Genomic DNA, 24,353 nt, shown 5'->3' with positions numbered 1-24,353 from the left:
GAAAAGAGAGAGCATTAGAGATTTATTAGAGAGGGATTGGCATTAGGTTGGAATCGGAGCATTCGGCATTCGAAAATCACAGTGCGATAATAGCGAGTCGGCAAGTCACTCAAGCAGCTAAATAAAGTCTACTAGTCGAGCAGCGGTTACTTATAAGTTTTGGAATAACAAATAAAGCTACGGAAGATAGCTAAGTGATTACAGATAGACTAGCAATTACTTGAGTTGAGATTTAATTTCAGGGCCGACCTTTCAAGGACATACGGAACCTTGAAGTATAGTCTACTTGAAGTATAGAGAATAAGTAGAGGCTGTGAAAATTGAAGTTTAACGATAGTTGTATTCAGAAGTATAGTGCTTAAGGAATTAATTGAATGCCGGAGGGATGAACAACTGTGCATATAAAACCTAAAGTTAAGGAATTATTGTATTGCTTTATTTCATGAGTGATCGGTAGTACTTTATGCAACAACGTTTGTTTATGTGTATTGTGACTGATGATTAATTCAGTTATTGCTTAGAAGAATTATTTTAATGAGTACCGTATACTGTTTAAGTGTTTACAGTTATAAAAAAATGTTTGTGTGTAAGTTAAAGAAGAAAAACAATTATCGGTAAGATTATTCCAACCTTTAATAATTCTATACAGAGAAGTGTGTGAGTTTCATCCTAGAAATTCCCCATACTAACAGTAACTGTTGCGGAGAATTAACTGAAGTGTAAAATTAAAAGTGTTTGTTTGTAAAGAGGTGTTACTGAAATTTTTATTGAATTTAAAACTTAAAGAACTATGAGATATTGATGTGAATGATCATTAAGGAATTTTATTAAATAGCTAAAAGGAACTGTGAGAAGACTGTATTACAGATAACAGAATTACCATTGTCTGAGTTTGCATGACTTTATTATCAGAAAGGCTGAAGTGTTTATAATAACTTATTTAGTATTTTGATCTTAAGTGTATAATTTGTGATTTTAAAATTAAATGTTTGTTTTTGTTTATCTAAAGTTGTATTTTGCCTGAATCTCTTTTACTGCACCATTCATAAAATATTAGAACCAAAGCGGGTGAATTAAGTTAGTTAAATATACTCGGCCAGAACATATTAAGGAGAAATAGTTGAGGGTTGATTTATCTTCAATTTTTGAACTAATTCAGATATAGAGTGGCGCAGTCTATAAATATAAATTTTCTCTATATTTGTATTAGAAATCAACTAGCAACAATTTTTTTAGGTTAAGAACATCGTGATAACTAAATGTCGGATCCAAAGTACAGATTAAGAACAAGTAGGATCCAACAATAGGTCATCCTGAGAGAACAGATCCCCCAGGTCAGGAAATACTTCCACAGTGATCACACTTGAAAACATCAATGAAGTGGAGTCAGTTTGAGAAATCAGGTGCAAAATTTTTGGCTCGTATTGTGACTGTTGACAAATGAAACATGGAAATTTGCACATAAATGGTGAGGGGGGGGGATGCTTGATGTCTCTCAGATCTATGAATGTGGAGAGGTAAAATAATGCCTTGAATTGAACAAAAGAGAAAGAAAAGGATTCTTTCTGTGAAAGAGAAAACAGGTTGGCTTGGAGGATGGCATATCCACTTTCTATCCAACAGATTGTAAGTTCAAATCTTGCTGCGAGCATGAATGTTTGTGAATTTCGTTAAGTGTGAGATGAATTTCACTGCTCAGTGTGAGACAATAGTCCTGTTTACTGGAGGCCAAAAGTGGCTTGAAAAAGTTCCATGGTGGAGCAGGATTTCTGAATAATGTTAAAAAATGAAAAAAAAAAAAAAAAAAGATAAAGATAATAAAAACTAAAAAAAAAAAAAAAAAAAAGCAGCTCATCCATACTAGTCATAATATCACAGGCTTACAATCTTTCATGGCTGGAAGTCAAAAAAAATATATATACATAAATTAATTATTAGCATGGTTATTAACAAGGTTATCCCAAATATTAAAACATCAGCACTACACTGAAAAATAATTTGAAGACTAAAATTTGGGTTTTAGAAGTTGATATTCTGGAATTTTGGAATTTTTTATTTATATAAAAATGGTTTGTCATATGAGAAAGAGGAGTGTACTGTCAATGTCACCAGTACACCACACTTTTTTTTATATATCACTGATATATAGAAGAAAGATAAAAGTAGAAGGGAGAATAAAGCCTTGTTGAACATCAGCATTAACTGCAAAGTTTGAGGATAATGATCTATCCATTACCACATGTATCTATACAGAAATCTGGCAACCATGTTAAACAAGTCAAAGACAGACCATATAATGGAAGTACAGTGGAACCTCGGTTGTCGAACATAATTTGTTCCTAAAGGCTGTTTGGAAACCGATTCTTTCGAAAACCAAAGCCATTTTCCCATAAGAATTAATGTAAAATGGATTAATCCATTCTAGAACCCCAGATGATTGTTTATTTAAACCTTTATAACAGTACTTCATGCATAAGATCATATACAAACATAATGAAAATGCATAAAATCTTACATAAAAAGAATAAACACAATAAATAGATAAAATATAGATGAAAATCTTACTCACCGGAAGGAGGTGAGTAAGGGGAGTCCATAAAAACATCAGGTTACTGCTGTCCTTCTGGTGTTTTTTCTCTTTTCTGTCTCTTGGCACCACTCGACTCTGCTTGAGACACACTGGGCCTCTGTCTCACTAAAAACCTGTCCAATGAGATTTGTTTTTGCCTGTGTTTTAAAATGTTTCTGGAATGAGACATGGCACTGTCATTGAAAAGGTTTATGATGCGGTTTGCTACAGCTTTGTGAAGGTGATATCTTTCCACAAAACTTTGCACCTCACCCCCATTTCACACACACTTCTTTGATCAAAGAACTAGGAACATCCTCAATCCCTTCCTCTATGTCTGAAGATATTTCCTCCACCTCCGTCTTTTGCTGCTCCTTCTGAAGGTGTTCCAGTTCTTCCATGGTGAGCTCATTCCTGTGATCCTCCACTAACTCCTCCACATCAGCATTGTCAACTTCTAAGCCCATGCTTTTGCCCAGAGACACAATATCATCAACATGCTCAGCCTCAATGTCACTGTCTGCTACACAGTCTGGCCACAATTTCCTCCAGGCCGAGTTCATGGTCCTGTAAGTCACTTGTGCCCAGGCTTTGTCAAGGATACTTAAGCAATGGAGGATGTTGAAGTGATTTTTCCAGAATTCTCTGAGTGTTAATTCTGTGTCAGAGGTGACTTCAAAACACCTTTGAAACAGTGATTTGGTGTAGAGTTTCTTAAAGTTCGAAATGACCTGCTGGTCCATGGGCTGAATTAGAGAAGTTGTGTTAGGGGGCAGGAACTTCACTGTGATAAAATCAGACTCCTCCATTAACTCGTCCTCGAAGCCTGGAGAGTGAGCAGGAGCACTGTCCATCACAAGAAGGCATCTAATTGGCAAGTTTTTTTCTTGAAGATATTTTCTCACACTTGGGGCAAAGACTTCACGGATCCACTCAATAAATAATTGCCTGGTTACCCAAGCCCTACTATTAGCCCTCCACATAACAGGCAATTTACTTTTCATCACGTTATTTTTCTTAAACACTCTCGGATTCTCAGAGTGGTACACAAGCAATGGCATGACCTTGAAGTCCCCACTTGCGTTTCCACATAGCAAAAGAGTCAACCATTGTGTCCTGGCAATGCTTTTTCCTCCTGAGTGATGTAGGTCCTCTTTGGCAATTTCTTCCAAAATAGGCTGGTTTAATCACAGTTAAACACTTGTTGGGTAAGAAAACCCTCAGCCTTTACATAGTCATTAAATTCTTGCACATATTTCTCAGCAGTTTCATGGTTTGAACCCGCAGCCTCCCCATGCCTAACCACGCTATGTATGCTGCTTCTCCTCTTAAATTTCTCGAACCACCCTCTACTAGCTTTGAATACATCAGTATCAGCACCCGTACCAGGGTTTTTCTTTAACAGGTCATCATGTAATCGCCTCGCTTCATATTCCACATTCTAAAGACCACTTACCACCCTTGTGAATCTCCTCTGCTTACTTTCCCCCTATACAATTCCCAGGGATAGCCTCTTGTTCCACTCTCTTCTCCAAATCTATGAAAAATTTCTTCCATGTTAACTTGATAACAACCACCGATTAACTTGTATGTCTCAATCATACCCCTGTCCCCCCCCCTCCTCCTATTCATGAGGCTTTGCAATTGCATTCTTTCAGTCTGTCTTCATATTCCACATTCTAAAGACCACTAACCACCTTTATGAACTTTCTGTGGACCATTTCAAACATATCCTCATCACCATGAAAACCTGGAGACCAAATATGTGCACAATAATCCACACATTGCCTGATCAAGGCCTTATACAATGGAATCATAACCTCTTTATTTTTAGCATGTCAAGGTCCTCGTAATCAGTGTCATTATCCAATGCAATGACTTCACAACTTGTGCAATGTGGTCCCTGAAATTACAGGTCCTTGTCCACACTTACAGATCTCTCATCTCCTCTAAGTTTCCCCACCAAGCGTATACTTTGCATCCCATTGTTGCTTACCAAATTTCAAAACCTTACACTTTGCAACATTGAAATGACAGTTTCACTTACCTTTCACATTCACACCATCTATTCAAGTCCTCCTTTTAGGCCATAACAACTGCTTGGCTCTGGACTGCTCTCCCTAATTTTGCATCATCTACAAACAGTTGCATATCTAATTAAACACATCCCAATATCCTTAATAAACAAAATTAACAACAATAGTCCCAATACAGACCTCTGCAGGACACTACTAGTGACTTTCCTCTTTCGGAATATTGCATCTCCACATACAACCTTCTGAGAACCAGTAGCAAATCCAACTCACTAGTACGTTATCCAATCCCATTCATTTCAGTTTATTAAACAGCTTGCCATGTGGAAGCTTAGCAAAAACATTTGCAAAATCTAAGTATACCATGGCAAATGCATCATGCATCTCCCCTGTCCAACACATTTGTCACCATGTTACACTGCATAAGTTGGTATAATATAGTCTCCCTTTAACAAACCAATCCTCACAACCACAGAGAATACCACTTTTATCAACACATTTCTGTCCTAGTTCTCAACAAGTTCTCTAGTAACTTAAACACAATTCCAGATATACAAATTGGCCTATAATTTGTACCCACAAACTGATCCCCACCTTTATGCAGTGGAACAATTTTACCTTCTTTTCACTCTCATGGAACCTGCTGTTGTAAGGCTCTTATTAAACAGGCATGACAATGCTACTGCGAACTCCCTAGAACATTCCCTTAAGACACGTAATGATCTGTCATCAAATCCTATTGCCTTACTGACATCAAGCTTATTTCCTCAAATACCTCTCACTCAAAATTATTTCTACTTTGTAGCATAATTCATCTGCTATCATCAACAGCATTCCCCTCCCTCCCTTCATGTCTTTTCTATCTTCACGGAAACATCATACCCTTCCATTTCTATTACTGTCTTATCTCAGACATCATCCATTCCACCATGTTTCACTTATTCCAACAATTTTTTGGGTGAATAAACTCATCAACAAATCCACAGCAATTCACGTTTAAGTCTATAAACAGTCCTGCCCATGCCACTCATAGGTTGTGATTCCACACACCTAACCATTCCTAATTGCCTTTAACACAAGTTAACCTATTTTTCTCTGCAGACTCAATTACATCCCATTCCCATGCTGCCCACCCTCATACACACATTCATCACTATTTACAACACCACTCTCCTTACACTGTGTCTTCTTGTCCACTCTGACTCCCCCTGTTTCCTTGTCCATCTTGCATTCTCATTTCATCATTATCACACACAGTACTACTATTCTCATTTACAATCACTTCAGTCACACCAGTTTCCCCCCCCCCCTCCTGATCTTTTGCTTCACCTGTTACTTCCTTTGCACTCTTGCTCACATCACTTGTTCCTCCTTGCAGCAATGGTCTCTCTAACTGACTCATGCCAAATCTACTGAAATGCAACCTGTCACTTTTGTACATTTCCATCCTTTCCTCAAATACATCCCACACATTCAAAAATTCCACTCCCTTCTCCTCACATAACTCTGCCAACATACCATTCATGATCTCTGCTCTTTATCTCAACTCACCATAATAACACCTAGGCAACACACTGACCACCCTTCCAACCACACTCTTATCTTTCACACTCCTCAACAACCTCCTGATATTCATTCTTACATGCTCTTTATGTTCAACTAAGTTATTTATTCCAATAAACACCATTGGCTCGCTTGCTCATCTACTTCTCTTACCTAATGCATCAATTTTGTCATTAATCTAATACATCAAAATTGTGATATTGTTGCCATGGCACCGATGTGACATACAATGATGACAAAGACCACGTTGTCCAGCGATTTAAATTTGCGGGATTTTATTCAGTGCAGTGTGTGTGAAATGTATTTGTCAAGAAAATTAAAGAATATGTGAAAGAAAATTGAAACTGGAGAGAGAGAGAGTATGTATTAAGTGTTTCAAAAGTGAGTGTATTTGTAGATGATGAGAACACAAGAAATACCGATGGTAAGGTGGAAAATGATGCAATTAATGTTGAACTTGCAACCATGGAAATAGAGAATGAAATGGATAGTAATAAAGAAATAGTGTACTTAAATATTATCCTTCATAGGACAAAGCACAAAATTGAAAAACTGCAAAAGCAGCAAGAGTTAAGCAGGGCAGAAAAAAGAAAGAAGCAGGTGATCCAAAGAATAATAAAGACCAACTGAACAAACAAGAAAAACAAGATAAGGAGAAAATTATGTATGGTGACTCCATAATCAGGGGAGTTCTGAACGAAAGTGTGATAAAATCTTGTTTCCCGGATGCATAAATTCCCGATATTAGCCATGCCATATGAATTCAAAAAAGTAAGTCAAAGGAAATGATTGTCTTGGTTGGTACAAATGATTTGAGAGGTGAGAAGTTCTCTATCAGACAGGATGTAAAGGAGCTGTTAGAAGAGGCACAAAACTGAACAGCGAGAAGGTGAAGATTGTGAGTCTCCTACCACGCTCACAATCTTCACCTTCTCGGATGAGGGCAATGATAGCCAATGAGTCTATATGTAGATGTGCAAAAGAAATTATGTAGAATTTGTGGATCTGTGGTCTCAGTTTGACGGAAAGAAGGATTTGTACAGTGCTGATGGACTGCATGTAAATGGTTTTGGTGACAGGCATCTGGAGAGAGTTTTGTTCCCCGATCATGCTGAAATGTAAATTCAGGGAAACTTATGCAATGAGGGTAGAAGCAAGTGAGCTTGTGTGAAGGCACCCATGAAGCAAATGAGTGAATGTGAGAATGACCAAGTGAGAAATCTAGTTTCTCAAGCAAAAATATTGAATAGGGTGAGGTAGTCAATTCAGAAAGTAAAGGTGGGTAAGGGACTAAATGGATGCTGCAGTTTCTACGAGGGTGGTCTGAAAAGTTCTCAATCTAACAATGAAAAAACAAATTTATAATTTCAAAATTGTTTTTATTTTTCAGCATAATCTTAAGGCTAATACATTAATCCAGTGATGCTCCAGCGCCATTATCCCATCCCTCTAGTGGTTCTCAGTAAGATCTGCAAAATACCCCTCTACAGCTGCAATCACATCTTGATTCAAAGAAAAACACTGACCAGCGAAGAAGCGTTTTAGTTTTGGGAAGAGATAGCAGTCAGAGGGAGCCAAATCTGGGGAATAGGATGGATGTTCCAACAATTCATACTGCAGATCCCTTAATTTTCCCATTGCCAAAACACCTTCGTGGGCAGGTGCATTGTCCTGATGAAAGATGATTTTTTTCTTCTGCAAACCAGGTCTTTTCTCACGAATTATTTTGTCTAGTCTGATTAAAAGATCAGAATAATATTCCCCGGTTATCATTTTACCCTTTTCAAGATAATTAATAAAAAAATGCCTTTAGCATTCCAAAACACCGATGACATACATGACCTGTCCTGCTGATGGAACCGACTTTGTCTTCTTTGGCACTGAACAACCAGCTTCTGTCCACTGTTTTGACTGCTTTGGATTCTGGTGGGTAATGGTGAATCCAAGTCTCATCCATAGTAATAAATCAACACACAGAATAAGTTTTATTCTTGTTAAAATACCAAAAGCACTGCTCTCAGAGATTTTCATGCGAGTGTGATTTTGATCTGCTGTGAGTAAGCGTGGCATCCAAAATGCAAAGTTTTTCATTTGCAATTCTTCATGCAAAATATATCCTACATGTTCTTTTGAAATGCCTATAGGCTCAGCAATTTCATGCACTTTGACTAGCTGGTCATCCAATACCATATTGAGCACTTGAACAATGATTTCAGGTGGTGTTACACTTTTTGGATTTCCTTCACATGGATCATCTTCAAGGCTAGTACGGCCATGTTTAAACTTGGCAGCCCATTTCTTAATTGTCAAAAATAAAGGAGAAGAGTGCCCATAAACTTTTATGAACTTCAAATTAATTTTTTTGCCATTAAACCTTCTTTTACAAAAAATTTTATAACCGCACGATACTCAATTTTTTCCATTTCAAGGGATACAAACAATACTTTTGCTTCAGACAGCTGTATAAAATAAACTACTTGATAGAATGACTTGCAATTGCAAATGGATGCTTATGACAGATGTACTAGCTTAGAAAAAAAAAATTTGCTGATAATGTTGCCATTTTATGGTTGAGACCAAGTACTTTTCAGATCACCCTCGTACGTACTAATGCTAGAAGTATCAGGACCAAGAGGGAGGAGTTTTTGGCATTGGTTCGTGCAACCTTGTAAAAAAGTTATAGGGATTAGTGAGACTAGGCTAACAGCAGATGATGTAGTTACAGGAATTAAATGTTAGGGATTTAGTATTTTCAGGGAAGATACAGAAAATAGGATTGGATGGGGAGGAATAATGCTGATGATAGCAGATGAATTGCAGCCAAAAAGAATAAGAGAACGGTGAGAGAGTGGCTGATCATTTGAAACAAAGTAGTGTGAGATTAATTCCAGTAAGACAAAATATACAGTTGGCTGTTGCTATAGACCAAGGATTTCCACAGATGATCTGGAAGACATACATCACCAAATTAATACAAGTACTATAATAAATTTAGTTTAATCCTTTATCCAAGTGTGAGCAAACAAAGTTTGCACCTGAAAATATCTTCAGGACTGGTAAGGTAGTACAACACCTGGAAACTTGTAGCAAAGGTGGACCAAGCTAACATCACTCCTATCTCAGTATCTCCCATAATGCAAAACACATCTCCTTGCAGATATGCATAATGTTATGCATTAAGGGAAGGGCCACTACCCAGACTAGTTTCAACCTTTATTGAGGTCTATTCAGTGGGAACCAGGCCCAGAAGTGGAGATACCAGGCAGAAGCAATGGCGAGGTCATCTTTACCTATAGGAGTTGCCAAAAGGTGTGCCACCTTTTTATTAAATTACTCTGGATTTAGAGAAAGATGTTGAAAGTTTATTTTTCACTTGGTTAGACTATAATAAATTTAGTTTAATCCTTTATCCAAGTGTCAGCAAACAGTTGCACGGTGTTGTACTACCTTACCTCAGTCCTAAAGGTATTTTCAGGTGCAAACTTTGTTTGCTCACACTTGGATAAAGGATTAAACTAAATTTGTTATAGTCTAACCAAGTGAAAAATAAACTTTCAACAATACTAATTTGGTCAAGTGATTATTATGGGGACTTCAATTATGAAGAGATAGACTGGGAGGAAGAAAGATCAAATGACAGAAACGAAATAGAAGTAACAATGCAGTCTTGACCTGGATGACTGTAAAATATGAGGAATATTCTATCAAGAAGGGGTATTTGTGGAACGCAAGGCAGATGATTATCACATGCTTACAAAAAAGCTTAAATCTGAACATGGCATAAAACACTGCAGGGTAAAGTTCTTAGGCATGCATGGGATATAGTTAAGGGTCATCTAGATGAAGTAGTATTAAATTTTACACCTAGGGTAAGGAGGTTTAATCAGGTAGGAGTTAGATGGATGAGTAATATTAAGCACAAACTGCAGAAGAAGAAAATGCTATGGAGGGTATATAAAAGGCAAACTCATGAACAGTACAATCTCAGGCAAGAAAGGTGACAACATGACAAGGAAGGCGAAAGCAGACGAGAAAATCTAGCTGAACAAGCATAAAGAAATCCCAAAAAATTCTTTTGTTATGTGGCAAGTAAGAGGAAGAAGAACTATGGAAGATTAACCATAGTTATTAAGGTTGCCCATAGAAGATTAACCATAGTTATTGAGTTATTGTCACTTAGTTGAGTTACTAAGTGACAACTCTGCAAGGATATATATAGTTCGCCCACCGATTTGAGGTCCCTCGACACTTCTGCGCATCTCAGAAAAAGAAGAATCCATTCCGATAATAGGGTAATCAGCCCGTATAGTGGGATGAGTTGTTTATTATTACCGGTCGGAAAATTAACTTCTCTTTTATGATTATTGTAGTTAACTATGTTGCTTGTATAACAGTTGAAAAATTTTACCTATAAAGCACGTGATTTCGCGTGTTGGCGACCAATTCGGACGTCATTCATTTTTTTTCTCCCCTTCAGCATGAATCGACTATTCTTGGAAAGACGCGAAGCAGGGACATGGAAACGGTGGGCGAACCATATCATCTGTTAAGGTTACTGCTTTAACCTATGTGATAGACACTAATGTGTGAATAGAGGTGGTTGAATTGGAGGTTCTTAGGATAATGAAGAATCTCAATGTAAATATAGTTGCAGGATTAGATGGGATATCAGCTAGAGTTTTACAAGAATGTGCAAGGGAACTGGCAACAGAATTCAAGAATGGGTAGATAAAAATATGATACTGTATAGGATCATCATGGCTTTGGAGGGTCGCTCATGCCTTAGTAATTTACTAACTTTTTATAATAGAGTAACAGCTGAGTTGGATAAAGGAAATGGCTACGTAATGATTTTGCAAAAGTATTTGACAGAATACCAGATGGAACTCTGTTATGCAAATTAGAACAAATGGGGATGCATATGATGCTGGTTAAATAGATAAGAGGGTGTCTGCTGGACAGATATCAAAAAGTGATATATGGAGGGGCAGAATTGAGGCAAAAACAGGTGACTAGTGGTGTGCTGTAAGGTTCAGAGCTGGGACAATTTCTGTTGAATTTGTACATAAATGATATAGGAAATAACCTGAAAGGAAATGTTCAGTTGTTTTCTGATGATGCGAAACTAAGTAGAGTATTAGTTATTCAAGGCAATGTGGAGAACTTTCAGAACAATTAAAAAACTGTCAGTATGGGCAAAAGTTAATTGGTATCAGTTTAATGTCGAGAAATGTAAAGTTATGCATTTTGGAATAAACAGATTATAAGCCTTGTTATCACATTGATGGCACTGTACTCCAGGAAATAGAGGAAGCTAGAGATTTAGGGGTGGTGGTAGACAGAAAGTTTAAGTTTAGAAGACATGTTGCTAAGGTAGCACCACAAGATTACTTGGCTACTGAAGAACAGATTAACATGTAAAGATAAGGAAGTTGTTATTCCTGTTTATAAAGCCTTGATATGCCCACATTTGGATTACTGTGCTCAAGTCTGGTCCCCTGGGTTTCTTGCAAATGAGGAAGTGGTGGAGAGGATTCAGAAGTGTGACCAAGATGGGAGTGGCCTGTAGAATATTCAAAATATTCCCTTTGAGGATAGATTGAAGGTGTGTGGATTGTGCAGAAGTTGGTTAATAGGAGAAAAAGAGGGGATATGACAGAAACCTTTAAGTTGTTTAAAGGGTTTTATAGGACAGATGCAAGGGAAATGTTTCAGCACTTGGAGAGAGTGACCAGAACAAGGGATCATTCCTGGAAATTGAATAAAGGTGTGTTTAGTAGGGGTGCAAGGACTACTTTTTGCTTGGAGAGTTGTGAATGAGTGGAATGGGTTGCCAGAGTCAGTTGCGAGTGCTTTGTCTTATAATGGGTTCATGGAGAGGAATGATTGTATGGATAGACTGGGTCTCATGTGATAAGTCTTCAGACTCCATGGAGGTGCTGTATAATTACAATTATTATTATCCTGCTAATTCTCCCTCCTGGAAAACACACCTTACAGAATTTCTCATTTATCACACCTCTAATAATGAAATCTCCATACACCGCTATTCTCGAGTCATTTGTAACCTCCTTTTCTCTGCTTTCCTTCATCCTAACGTTTTGTACTCGTCCATTCTTATCCGCTACACTTCTCATTTCACTATGCACATTTTTCATTTCACTTCTCATTTTTCAAGTCTTGTATCTTGGCAATTACACTTTCTGTTAGTCTATCATCTGTTTCTTTCATTTCAACTTTCCTTCACTTCTACAGCATCACTCGCTTCTGTTCCATGATTTATACGATAATTTACTCCAGCAATTACTTCCATTCTATGATTCATACAGTCTTTGCTCCCAGAATTCAGGGGTGCACTCAGGATTTAATCTTGGGGGGGGAGAATCGAGTAGATGATTTGAAAATACACACTACACATTGCATACGACCTATGACTGAGCATCTGCAGTGAATGCCAATACATTATCTCCTCTGGCCCAGCTCAGGCAAACAAAGTAGCATTTAGTCCTCCCGAGCACTACTTCGTTCGCTTCTGTTCACAGTGACCGTGATTCCTGAGAGCTATAGAGTATTCCAACCTTATATGACTGTTAATTCATAAGTAGTATAGAAACAGAAGGCATGACAAAAAACATAAATAAAAAAAAGTAATTTTAATTAGGAAAAGATTTTTGGAAAATTTTCTAGTTTTTTTTTTTTTTTCCTTTTCCTTTTTTTTGGGGGGGGAGGGACTGGGCCTTCCCCCCCAGGTATGCCACTGCCACTCTTTCATTCCATCTACCAGTTTTGCATTTACCAATAACCAGCAGTTTTACAGAATAACACGCTGTCGACATATCCATACCCGCCCTTTCTCTCTCTCTCTCTCTGTATAATTAGCTATATAAGGAGGGTGCGAGCAAGGGAGTGAGAAGCAGGTTTTTTACATGGAGAGTTGTTATTTACAAAAGTTGAGAATGCATCACCTGAGAGTATGGTGTCTGCAGAGAATGTGAATGTATTTAAGGCATGATGCGATGAGCTCTGTGTGTATATAACAAAAGGAACTCACACAATGAGTCTTTGACATTATGGAGTCTTGGGATAATAATGAAATAATAAGGAAATGTATTTAAGTGTTGTAGATCTGGAAAAGGCATATGACAAGGTGCATACGACAAGGTATTAGCAAAGCTAATTTCAGGTGTTATGGTTACTTAAACAGAATGGGAGAAAAAAGATTAGTAATATAAGTGTTTTGAGTTGACAGATAATGATTCTTTTGGAGGAAAATTGTTGATAAGAAGTTAGTAATGATCTAACTTTTTCATGTATTACTCTTGTAATATCATGTACATCACCCCATGTGAGGGTGAAGTGTTGTACAGGATATTACAATGGTATCATGACGAATATCAGAAATTTAATGATGATGATCAGCTGGAGGTACTTTTTAATTCTGTGCTTTATTTGTTACTTTTTCATTACTGCAAATCAAAAACTGTGAGGAATAAATCTGTAATCCCAATGTCCACATGCATCACAGAAAGAACTCACACACTGATATGTCAAGATGATATATAAAAATAAATACAAACCAATAACTTATATAGAGGAGTTAGTGTGCCCTTGCCCTTAAGTCATTCATCATTACAATCAATACCTAAGAACTTGAGAGAAAGTAAGTTGCAAAGCCTTGTGAATAGTTGAATGGGGTGTTGATATGATTGAGACATATAAGCTAGTCAGGGGTTGTTATCAGGTTGACATGGAAGAGATTTTTTGTATATAATAAGGAAATAGATATAGATAGATAGATAGATAGAGAGAGAGAGAGAGAGAGATAGTGTGCTGCGTGCGTGCGTGTGTGTGCATGCACGCTACATCAGCAATCTCGAGGCATAGCATTTGCAAATTACTACATCTCCAACAACACTTAAAATAACACAATAAAGTGTGAAAGAGTGATTTGAGTATTCATCCTTTCGAAATTGCTGCAAATACAACCATGAATGGTCATTTATGGCTGTATTTGGCACAAAGGGCAGAAGCAAGCTTTTATTCAGACTGTTCCTAAAAAGAGATAAAAGTCAACTCACAAACTATTGCTGTCTTACTTCAATACTCTCAAAAATTCAATACCCTTTTTTAACAAGCATTATTCCTACAGAACTACGTAGATTGAATTCTTTAGTCCATGAATTCCAAAAAATTGCTGGTAATCTGAACCTACCTATTCATCAGGATCTCCCAACTCTTAACGTCAACAGATTGAAATCTCGCCATCCATCACTACAAGCAGCAGAAGAACTAGCGTTAAATAAATTTAATCCTTTATCAAAGTGGGAAGAAACATGGAAGGAAAATACGAAAGAATTTGCATAACATCTTTAAAGGTGATCAAATCATCACAGGATCAGATCTACCTCGCAAAACATGGATGGTACTAAATAGAATTTGGACAAATCATGGCCTATGTGGAGATACTCTCTATAAATGGAACAGACAAACATCTCCAGAATGTGACTGTGGTGCTCCATGACAGACTGCAACATATTGTAACAGAATGCATCTTCCGTGCTTATCAGAATGACTGGAATGACTTTTTACAAGCGGCTCCTGAAGCTGTGACCTGGATTACGAACTTAGATCTGAATTTATAATGATATATATGTTTCTTTTCCTTATTATAGCATATTAAGACTTTTACTTTTAACTCTTATTTTAATTTTCCAACCTCTTGGATTAGATCTGTGTTTTCCTTCAAAGTTTTAACTTAAAATATTTTAAATTCTTCAATTGTTAATATATAATGACATCATGATTCTCTTTTTTTAACATCATGTTTTATTAATGCCTAGTACAGTAGAAGCAGCACAGTTAACTGATGTCATGACTTAGCCATGCCAAACTTTAATTCTCTGTCTACTATTACTACCGGGTTTGTCCGATTTGAGACATGAAAAAAAAAAAATTAGTTTCTTGGAGAGGAACAGCGTGAGTGTATGTGTATATGTGTGTGTGAGAGAGAGAAAGAGAGAGAGAAACACTTTTTGCCACCATATAATGGTAACGCGCCTTCAGTTGAAAAAGCATTTATGAAGATTAGTCCACAAAACTGGGTGTACTACCGAGACTCCTGAAAATGAATAATTAAAACGAAAATATATATACAGGTATCCCTTGTTTAATGCGGTTTTGCTTAACATGGCCAAATTAATTGTAGCAATCCCTTGATATATGCGACAAGAGTTTCGATTAACGCACCTTTAACCCCGTGGAGCTTGCTACTGATCTGACAGATACATGCAAAATGTTTAATATAAATATTCTTACAAAATTCAGTGTATAGCTTGGAGGTCATGAGTAGCTGTGCATTCATATGTTACGAGTGATATTCTGCACTGTTTGTTGCTGTCAGTTTGGTTTAACACATGTTATGTCAAGGCATGTGATATTTGACAGTAAATTGTATCTGAGAGATACTGCAACCTTTGATGTCAGTATAGTATAATTTAGTTGTTGTTGTTTTTTTAATTCTTTGTTCAATAATTTCTAGATTGTAGCTGAAAATAAATAAATAAACCATCATGTATTACTGAAATAGAGAGCCAAAGGCTTATTTATCATACATATCCTCTAGGACAGTGATGGCAAACCTTTTTACCCAGATGTGTCAAACATCTTTTTTTTTTAAATATTGACGTTGTTGATGTGCCACTTGCATGCATGCATTATAAACTTAACTACATAATCATAGATGGTGACTTATACATATCATATTAGGCTATTTATTTAATAGGACATTGATATACAATCTATGAATTCATATTATACAATTAATTTAATAAACTGAAATTAGTTTTTTCATCAGAATACCAATATTTTTCAACATCCAAGGTGTGTCACCTGAAATCCTCAAGTGTATCAGTGCTGACACACGTGTCATAGGTTCGCCATCACTGCTCTAGGAGATGTGCTTAACATTGTGGAAAATACTAAGGAAAGTGATTTGGAGCTTACTCCACCTTTACTACAAGTTGCCTATAAGGTTGCTTATGCTTGCATCCGCAGAAACTTTTAGTTTCTATATACAATATTCGGCACAAAAATCTTGTAGTTTCTATATTCGGCTATGAAATAATGTTTCCACTTAATCCACTTAATTTGTACCATCATGTATTATATTTGCAGTATTTTTTTCTTTGTTTTATTGCTTGTTTGCCGAGGTCTGGGGAGTCATTTTGCTTGTTATCGTAGAATTTATGCCGATAATAAAAACACTAAAACTGTTCAAACGTCTCTTCATAACTGCTTTTGATAAAAAAAAAAAAATTTTTAATTGCAGTAAATAATGTAGGTACAAGTATTTAATAAACATTTACTTTGCATTCATTTTTTATCTTTCCTAAAAGAGTACCATATAAAACGAATTATTAACACAGTAATCGATCATGGACGAATTGTAATTTTTACCATTGATTATTAGATTTGATAACGCGATTTTGATATACGCGGTAACATCGAGGGATTTAATTAACCGCGTTAATCGAGGGATACCTGTACAACTATCATGCCACCAACAACAGCAAGCTAGCAACACGCTCACCTAAAGATACCATAGACGTTGTCATTGGAAATCGCTGTATGACATTACATTAAATTATAAAAACACTTTTATTAGCAATCACTGTTTGGTTATCACACTAAACTAAATTTTGTTTAGCAATTTGAACTCAACATCGAACACGCTACAGAAACCCATCACAAAAATAAACATTCGCACATGTTGTAGCCCTCTAACGATATATAGTAAAAGATAGACTATTATTTAGTTTTGTAGATCAGATTTATTACATACTAAGTTATACCAATTAGTTTCGCCAAAAACCCAAATAGAAGTCTATCTTTCCTACAGTTCTGGTCAAAAATAACCGTTTCATCATTATGATATATAGTGAAACTTTATTACTATATTGTTGTTGTTAGTATTAACAAATCTCCATGGTTTAATTTGAAACACAAACAAACAAATAAATCTTCTAATATCTTTTATGCCTTATTTATTTATATACTGCATGTGTTAGTCGAAAATGGAGTCTCTATAGTTCTGTTGGTTTACACGAGCCGTTTGGTCAAGCCTTCGATTCGGATCCAGTGTATGGAACAAGAGACCTTAATCAGGTCTCTCGCGCCATAATGGTGAGTTAATTGGTCTCATATGGGGAGGGGGTTTCCTCCTAGAAACTCTGGTTTTTCGTCTCTCCAAACAGGCAAAACGACATGAACAACACAAGCAATATACAGACATAGAACACTTCAGGAATAGGGATTAACTACCCTATTCCGTCATATTTAGTTTCTATAACCACATTCAATGCGAAAGCTATGTAGAATAAATTTTTCGATGTGTAGAGTGAGACTGATGGTAGAAAAAAAAAAAGTTGCAAGCCGGATGCCTGCATACGAATAAATTTGGCATCAGATGCCTAGAGAAATGAGTAACTGGAATGAGACCTAATGCAAAGTCAGGGAAGTGATCATCTTTGGAATAACGTTGAGGATATGTATATCAGTGGAGCTATGATTTATAAACGTAATGGTGATAAGAATGTCAATGAGTACGATTTTGAATATCTACTGAATAAATGGACTAAACTTTGAGTTCGGACATTATGAGTATGTATGGCAGGGGGGGGGATGGAAAGTTGCTCAACTGAGCCAAGCAAACTGTAGATTTAAATATGAGAAATATCGAGGAAGTACCTTGTTATGACTATACACAAATTTCAGGAGCTTTAGAAACGCAGTGGTTGAGTTTGTTGTTTAGTGAATAATTTGTGGCCTAAAAAAGTTAGCATTAGTGAAACTTGGCTCTCATAGTCGAATGTCGTAACTAAAATCGAGTGCAACGGATATAGTATTTTTAGCAATGACAGAAGAAATAGGAGAGCGGGAGTACTACTAATGATATAAGATGATCTAAGTCCAATTAAGAAAGAAACAAATGAAAACAACCCTAGTAAAATGTCCTGTGTAACACTGAGTTTGAAGCTATATAGTGTGAATTGGAGGCTAAGAGTACATTCAGTATGTGGTGGGATGTTGCTAGACACCTGGAGGTTCAGTTGCTGGGAACGAGGAAATGCACTGCCAAAATACCCTGATGAGTACTAAACTAGTAATTATTATGGCTAATTCGAATTATCCATATAGCGATTGGATAATGGAGCAAACTCATTATAAGAAAGAAGAATTTATTCAGCCGCTGCGTCATAACTTTCTCCAGCAGTATACGAAAGAAGCAACTCAAGACTATAAAATGTTGGATTGGATTATAGTGTCAGAAAGTGTCTTATTTAGCAACGTAACTGTTTTGCAAGTCACATTACTAACTGGCAAAACAGTGATCATGTCGTTGGGAAGTAGCCAACTATTTGGATGTTCCAATCAGGACAGGTTACGCTGGGGAAAAAAATCTTGAAATTATGACAAACTCATGAGAACATTATTTTTGGTCCCGTCGTGTCAGTTGTTGAATGCAAAAATTATTAGCATTTCCAGGGATATGAAAATATACTTAAATGATACAGTATTTGAATCTGTCCCTTGATTTCAAAGAACAAGTAGAATGAAGTGAAATAGATGTGCAGTCTCATTAAACAAGAGCTCCACAAGCAGATGATAAAGCAGAAGGTATATCGCAACAATAAGAATGAGTAAAAATGAAATGTATAACGCTCAGGCCAGAAAAGTTATGGGTATTGTCAGCGCCGGATTTAGACTTGCTGAGGCCCTAAGCTATATAAAATTCAGAGGGCCCCCTACTGTTTTAAATTACATCAGCAGGTCTTTTTGTTTTTTTTATTTGAAGCCCTGCAGATTGCGAGGCCCTAAGCTATAGCTTTTTTAGCTTATACATAAATCCGGCACTGGGTATTGTACGAAAAGGTAAGTTGTTGCATGAAAAGAAATTTGTCTCACAGGTAAAAGGCAATCCAAAATAATTTTATCGTAATGCTGCAAGTAAAAGAAAGAATAAATGCAGAAGAATAACATCACTAAATACAGACTGACTCTAATATCAGAATCAGATGAGGCAATTCAAATAATGAGCGCTCATTTCTCAAAGATCTATCAACATGAACTAGGAAACATAATGCACAGTGCTACCACTAGAGACACAGATGCATTAGAAGGACGTTCTAGAGCACTTGCATAATCTGGATAAGCATCCGGAAAATTGGGAAAAAAAAGGTGTTCAGCCGAACTTGCTAGGCCCTTGACATGTTCTATAATTTGAGTCTTAGTTCAGGAAGGAATCGAGAGGAATCGAAAGACTATACAAACTAGCAAGCTACTGGAAATTAGATCTGAAAAGACCAGTTGTTGGACCCAAGAAAACGATGAGCTGACTGATTGCACTGGGTATATGTTAATCCCATTGAACAAGGTAGTGCAAAGACTGATGTATCTAACTACCGATCTACAGGGTATCCCAAAATTCACGCAAGAAGTAATTTTGATAGAAAGCACAGGTTTTTAATTAAAAATTGTAATTTCTTATTGATTCATAAAGTATACAGTATATGGTTATGCATTGAATAGCATATCGGGTAAATGGCCTACACCGCTTTGCTGGCACATACGCACTCTGTCGAAATTTCCCATGACCGTTTTGCATAAATGTGGCTGAATTTCGTTGATACAGCGCTCAATTTCCTCCTTCAAGGAGTGGGTGGTCGTGGGCTTGTTAGCATAAACCTTAGACTTCCCAAAGGCGTTAAGTCACATGATCTGCGCGGCCAATTCTGATCACCAAAACGGGAAATTACACGACCAGGAAATGACTCATGCAGTAATTGAATTGTTTCTCGGGCTGTATGGCATGTGGCACCGTCTTGTTAAAACCACATGTCGTGCACATCCATATCTTGCAATTTAGGCAAAAAAAACTAGATTATCATGTCGCGATAGCGAGCACCATTAACTGTTATTGCCTTACCAGCCGCATTTTCGAAGAAGAATGGACCGATGATGCCTCCAGCCCAAAATCTGCACCAAACAGTGACACGTTGTGGATGCATTTGTTTCCTCAATAATCACTCATGGATTTTCTGAACCCCAAATGCGACAATTTTGTCGATTAACGAAGCCATCAAGATGAAAATGAGCCTCATCACTAAAGATGATTTTGTTCGAAAAATAACATCGACTTGTTGTTCCATAATCCATTCAACGAACTCTCTTCGCCGTGTGTGGTTATTTTTAATAACCCTGAACTGTCAGCTGTCACGCTGTCTTTTTTTTTCTCGTTGGCAACACTTTACCACACAAATGGCGCTAAATTTAAATCTTGCGTGAATTTTGGGACACCCTGTATATCTCAGGAGTAATTGTAAAGATTTAAGAGAAGCTGGTAACAAATAATACAGAAATGGGTGGACGAACAAAATACACTTCACAAGGATGTTAAAGGGTGGTTGCGTCAGAACGATTTGTTCATGTTTTGTAATAAACGAAATGGGTAGCAAAGTCCAACACTTATGATAATATTGTACTTTGCTAAGGCATTTGATAGAATACCACATTAAATGCTGTTACATAAATTAGATAATATAGAATTGTAATATAAATTATTGTCTTGGTAAGTCGGTGGATGACTGACAAGTATCATAAAGTGATAACTGGGGATGTGAATCTGCCAGAATTAACGTGACCGGTGGATTCCCGGTTCCATCCTTGGCGCACTGTTGTTTATTCTATATATTAATGATATTGTAAAAGGGCTGACTGCAGATCATTGGTTGTTGCTGATGATTCAATGATAGACAAGGCAATTGACAATATGTCTTTGGGAATGAAGCAAGATGCTTTTCATATTCCCTAATATCTGTTGCGGTTATTGTGAGGGTAAAATTTATGAGCAGTTTGCTCGCCCTGAATGGGAATTGAGATTATGCATCGCTAGAGGAGGTTAATATAGCTTTTGGTCTTCTATGTTTTAATATGTCTGTTGCCTCGTATGCTGCAGCTTGCTGAACCAAATCGTTGGGGGTGTATGGACGTCTTTAGGAAGAACTTAGATGCTGAGGATTGTAGGAAAGAGAAAATATAGGGAATATTTGTATCTCTATGAAGTTAATTGTTTCTAACATACCATGGGGCGTTCAAAATCATTTTCAAGCAACTCAAGATTGTATTTTGATAATGTTAGTATTAGAGGTATGGCTCCAGGCTGGAGAGGCATAGGTGATTATAGGAGGTATCGTCACCTGGTATAGCTACAATTTGATTCTGTTGCTGAGCTTGCTATTTCTATTAATTAGCAGATAGATCTGAGCGATGGCTTTAGATGCCTTTGCGCACGTAGACTTGGTGTGTTGGTTGAAAGATTGCTTTTTCTCGAGAATTACACCCAGGTATTTTGTTTCTGTCTGTCAGGGAATTTTAGTAATGAATAGTAATACAACTCCTGCAGGATATTGGCCTTTTCGAGAAAAGAAATGGCTGAGCATTTTTGGGGGTTGACTTCCAATCTCCATTTGGAAAACCAACCCTCCAGCTTTAGAAGGTTTCCTTGAAGCTTTCTGGTAATGAAATGGGGGCGGATAAATCTGGTTAGTATTGCTGTATCGTCCGCATACAGGGCCAAAATGGAAGATATCTGATTGTGCAGGATGTCCGACATGTATACAGAAAACAGCAATGGAGCTAGTAGGGATCCCTGCGGCACTCCAGCAAAGATATGGCGCTGGGATGAGGTAGAACCGTTGATTTTGACTTATACTGATCTATTCTGAAGATATGAATGGATTAGATAAACCATTTTCAGTGAGATATCTGCTGATATAAATTTGTGTAGGAGTCCGAAATACCAGATTTTGTCAAATGCTTTGGATAGGTCTAGGAAAACAGCTCCTGTGCACTGGCGCCAGTTATAGCTGGTGGTGATGTACTCCACAAATCTGTGGATTTCTTGGGTAGTACTATGGTGTTGCCAAAAACCATACTGTTCTTTAGGGAGGATGTTTAGGTCATTTACTGAGGTTTGGAGTCGTGAGAGAATAACCTTCTCCGCAACCTTACCCAGATTGGAGATGAGACTGATTGGACGATAATTTTGCGGTAGGTGTAGGTTCTTTCCTGGCTTATCTATAGGGATTACATCAGCCAGTTTCCAGGTGGAAGGAAAATAGCGAAGTTAGTTTTAAGATTGCATTTATTATAATGGTCATGTGCACTACAGCTTTTCGAGACAACAGCTTGATCACCCTATTTGAGATGCCGTGTGGTCCAGGAGCTTTATTGTTCTTTAGTTTTTTGATAATCTCATATAATTCAACAGGTGATGTGGGTGCAATATGATCAGCACTGGCATCTGGGAGTTATGATACGTCTGACATGTCTGAGGATTTTCATAAGTTATTGAAATCTAAGTTGCTATATGAAGGTTTGCACTGCACCTCTAGATTCTTTACTATGGCTTCTGTCTTATCTGCATCTGTGTGAACTAGGCCCTGGTTAGAGATTATGGGGGAAAGGATCTGTTTTTATTTCTGATGTTTCTCAGTAACCCTCAGATAGAGTGATCAATAGGTGAGATAGAAGCTAGCTTTTCATCCTAAACTTGGTTTCCATGAGTTTTAAGCGCATCTCTCACTGCCCCATTCAGTCTATTAAGAACTGTTTTGTCCTGAGGAGCGCGTGTTACGAAATCTCTTTCTAGCTCTGTTCTTCTCTCTAATCAGGTCCTTAATATCCTCGGGCAAACGACCAGGCTTGGGAACAGGTTTGTGGAAGGTTGCAACCGTTATAGCGGACTTAATTTGTTGGGTGAGGCTAGATGTTGGGTGAGTCATTGCAGATTCCACATCTTCTTCTGTGCATATGTGAGGAACAGGTCCAATTGGATCCCTAAGTGCTTCAGACAATTTGTCCCACGAAATGCATGAGTGAGAGGGAGGAGACTGGTATTCTTGTTCTCCCAGTTGTAGTAGAATTGGGCTGTGATCGATATAAATTCGTACAACAAACAATTGAAAACAACTGTAGTCTCAAAAATTCCAAACAACAATTGATGAACAGCAATAAACAAATGGTTGTAGTCAAGATTGGACCATCACCAGAAATAGACATGCTAAAAGAGTTGAAGAATTTTATTCAAAATTATATTAGGATAATAAATTAAACGAAAAAGAAGTCAACTACAGCACAGCTGAAGTACTAGAGATTCTACCAGAAGACATGTGCAGCATAATGGGAAAACAAAGCTAGCAAAATGGGAAAGCTGCAGGTGAGGATGGAGTTATAGATGAACTTCTAAAAACAGGTAGAGAAATAATCTACAAACTCTTAGCAAAACTATTCACTTTATGCCTGAAGAAAAAATGGTGTACCAAAAACATGGAAGAAAGCTACCCTAATTCTGATACATAAAAAGGGCGAGGTAGAAGACTTAACGAACTACCAACCCATCAGTCTACTATCAGTGGTTTACACAGTGTTTACAAAAGTCTTAACTCATAGACTTTGTGCGACTCTAAACCAAGCAAAACCAAAAGAACAGGCAGGCTTTCGAAGGAACTTTAGTACAATGAACCATATTCAAGTTGTACAGCAGATTATTGAACGGTGTAATCAGTGGCGTATTTAGGTATTTCCTGCCCCTACTTCCGCAGAAAGTGCCGCCGCCCCATATTTAATGAACATGTTGATTTACATGCATAACCTATTTATATCGTAAATTCGTAATATAAATATAATTACAAAAATCAGAGCCGGAAATTTTCGCAGCCACTCAAAATTTGCCGCTCTAGGTCCTGGCCTAAATCTAAATACGCCACTGAGTGTAATGAATATCAATTACTACTGTCTTGGTTTTATTGACTATGAGAAAGTCTTTGATTCACTTAAAACTTGTGCAGTACTTAAAGTATTACGAAACCAACAAGTGGAGAAGCATACATCAGGACCATCATAGCAGCATACACCAATGCCACAGCAGCAATTCATTTCAGTTAGAACATCTCCACTGTGGAAATACATAGAGGTATAAGACAAAGTGACACAATATCTCCAAAATTATTCACAGCGTGCCTAGAAGAAATATTCACACTTCTTGATTGGGAAGAGAGAGGCCTGAAGATAAATGGAAGTTTTTAAGCCATTTACGCTTTGCAGATGACATAGTTATCTTTACTTCAACT

The 24,353-nt window shown here is 37.2% G+C and overlaps 1 protein-coding gene across 5 annotated transcripts in view; it reads right to left on the bottom strand.

Annotated features, from left to right (window-relative positions):
* LOC150093801 (FAST kinase domain-containing protein 4-like) overlaps positions 1-16,890 on the bottom strand; it is a 162,066-nt gene extending 145,176 nt beyond the window's left edge. For 4 of the 5 annotated variants that reach the window (XM_090412990.1, XM_090412989.1, XM_090412988.1 and 1 more), the window contains exon 1: positions 16,754-16,890. The gene's annotated coding sequence lies outside the window, so the exon portion shown is untranslated. Of the gene's footprint in view, positions 1-2,569; positions 2,641-16,753 lie in introns of those variants that run through there. The other variant, XM_090412987.1, reaches the window with a different exon arrangement.
* Positions 16,891-24,353: the final 7,463 nt, after the last annotated feature.

The sequence above is a fragment of the Typopeltis vanoorti genome, chromosome 23 (genome assembly GCF_054136105.1).
Source record: "Typopeltis vanoorti isolate ZY-2024b chromosome 23, IOZ_Tvanoo_1.0, whole genome shotgun sequence".
Taxonomy (NCBI): domain Eukaryota; kingdom Metazoa; phylum Arthropoda; class Arachnida; order Uropygi; family Thelyphonidae; genus Typopeltis; species Typopeltis vanoorti.
Note: the sequence above shows the minus strand (reverse complement) of the source record. Positions and strands in the feature narration are given on the sequence as shown.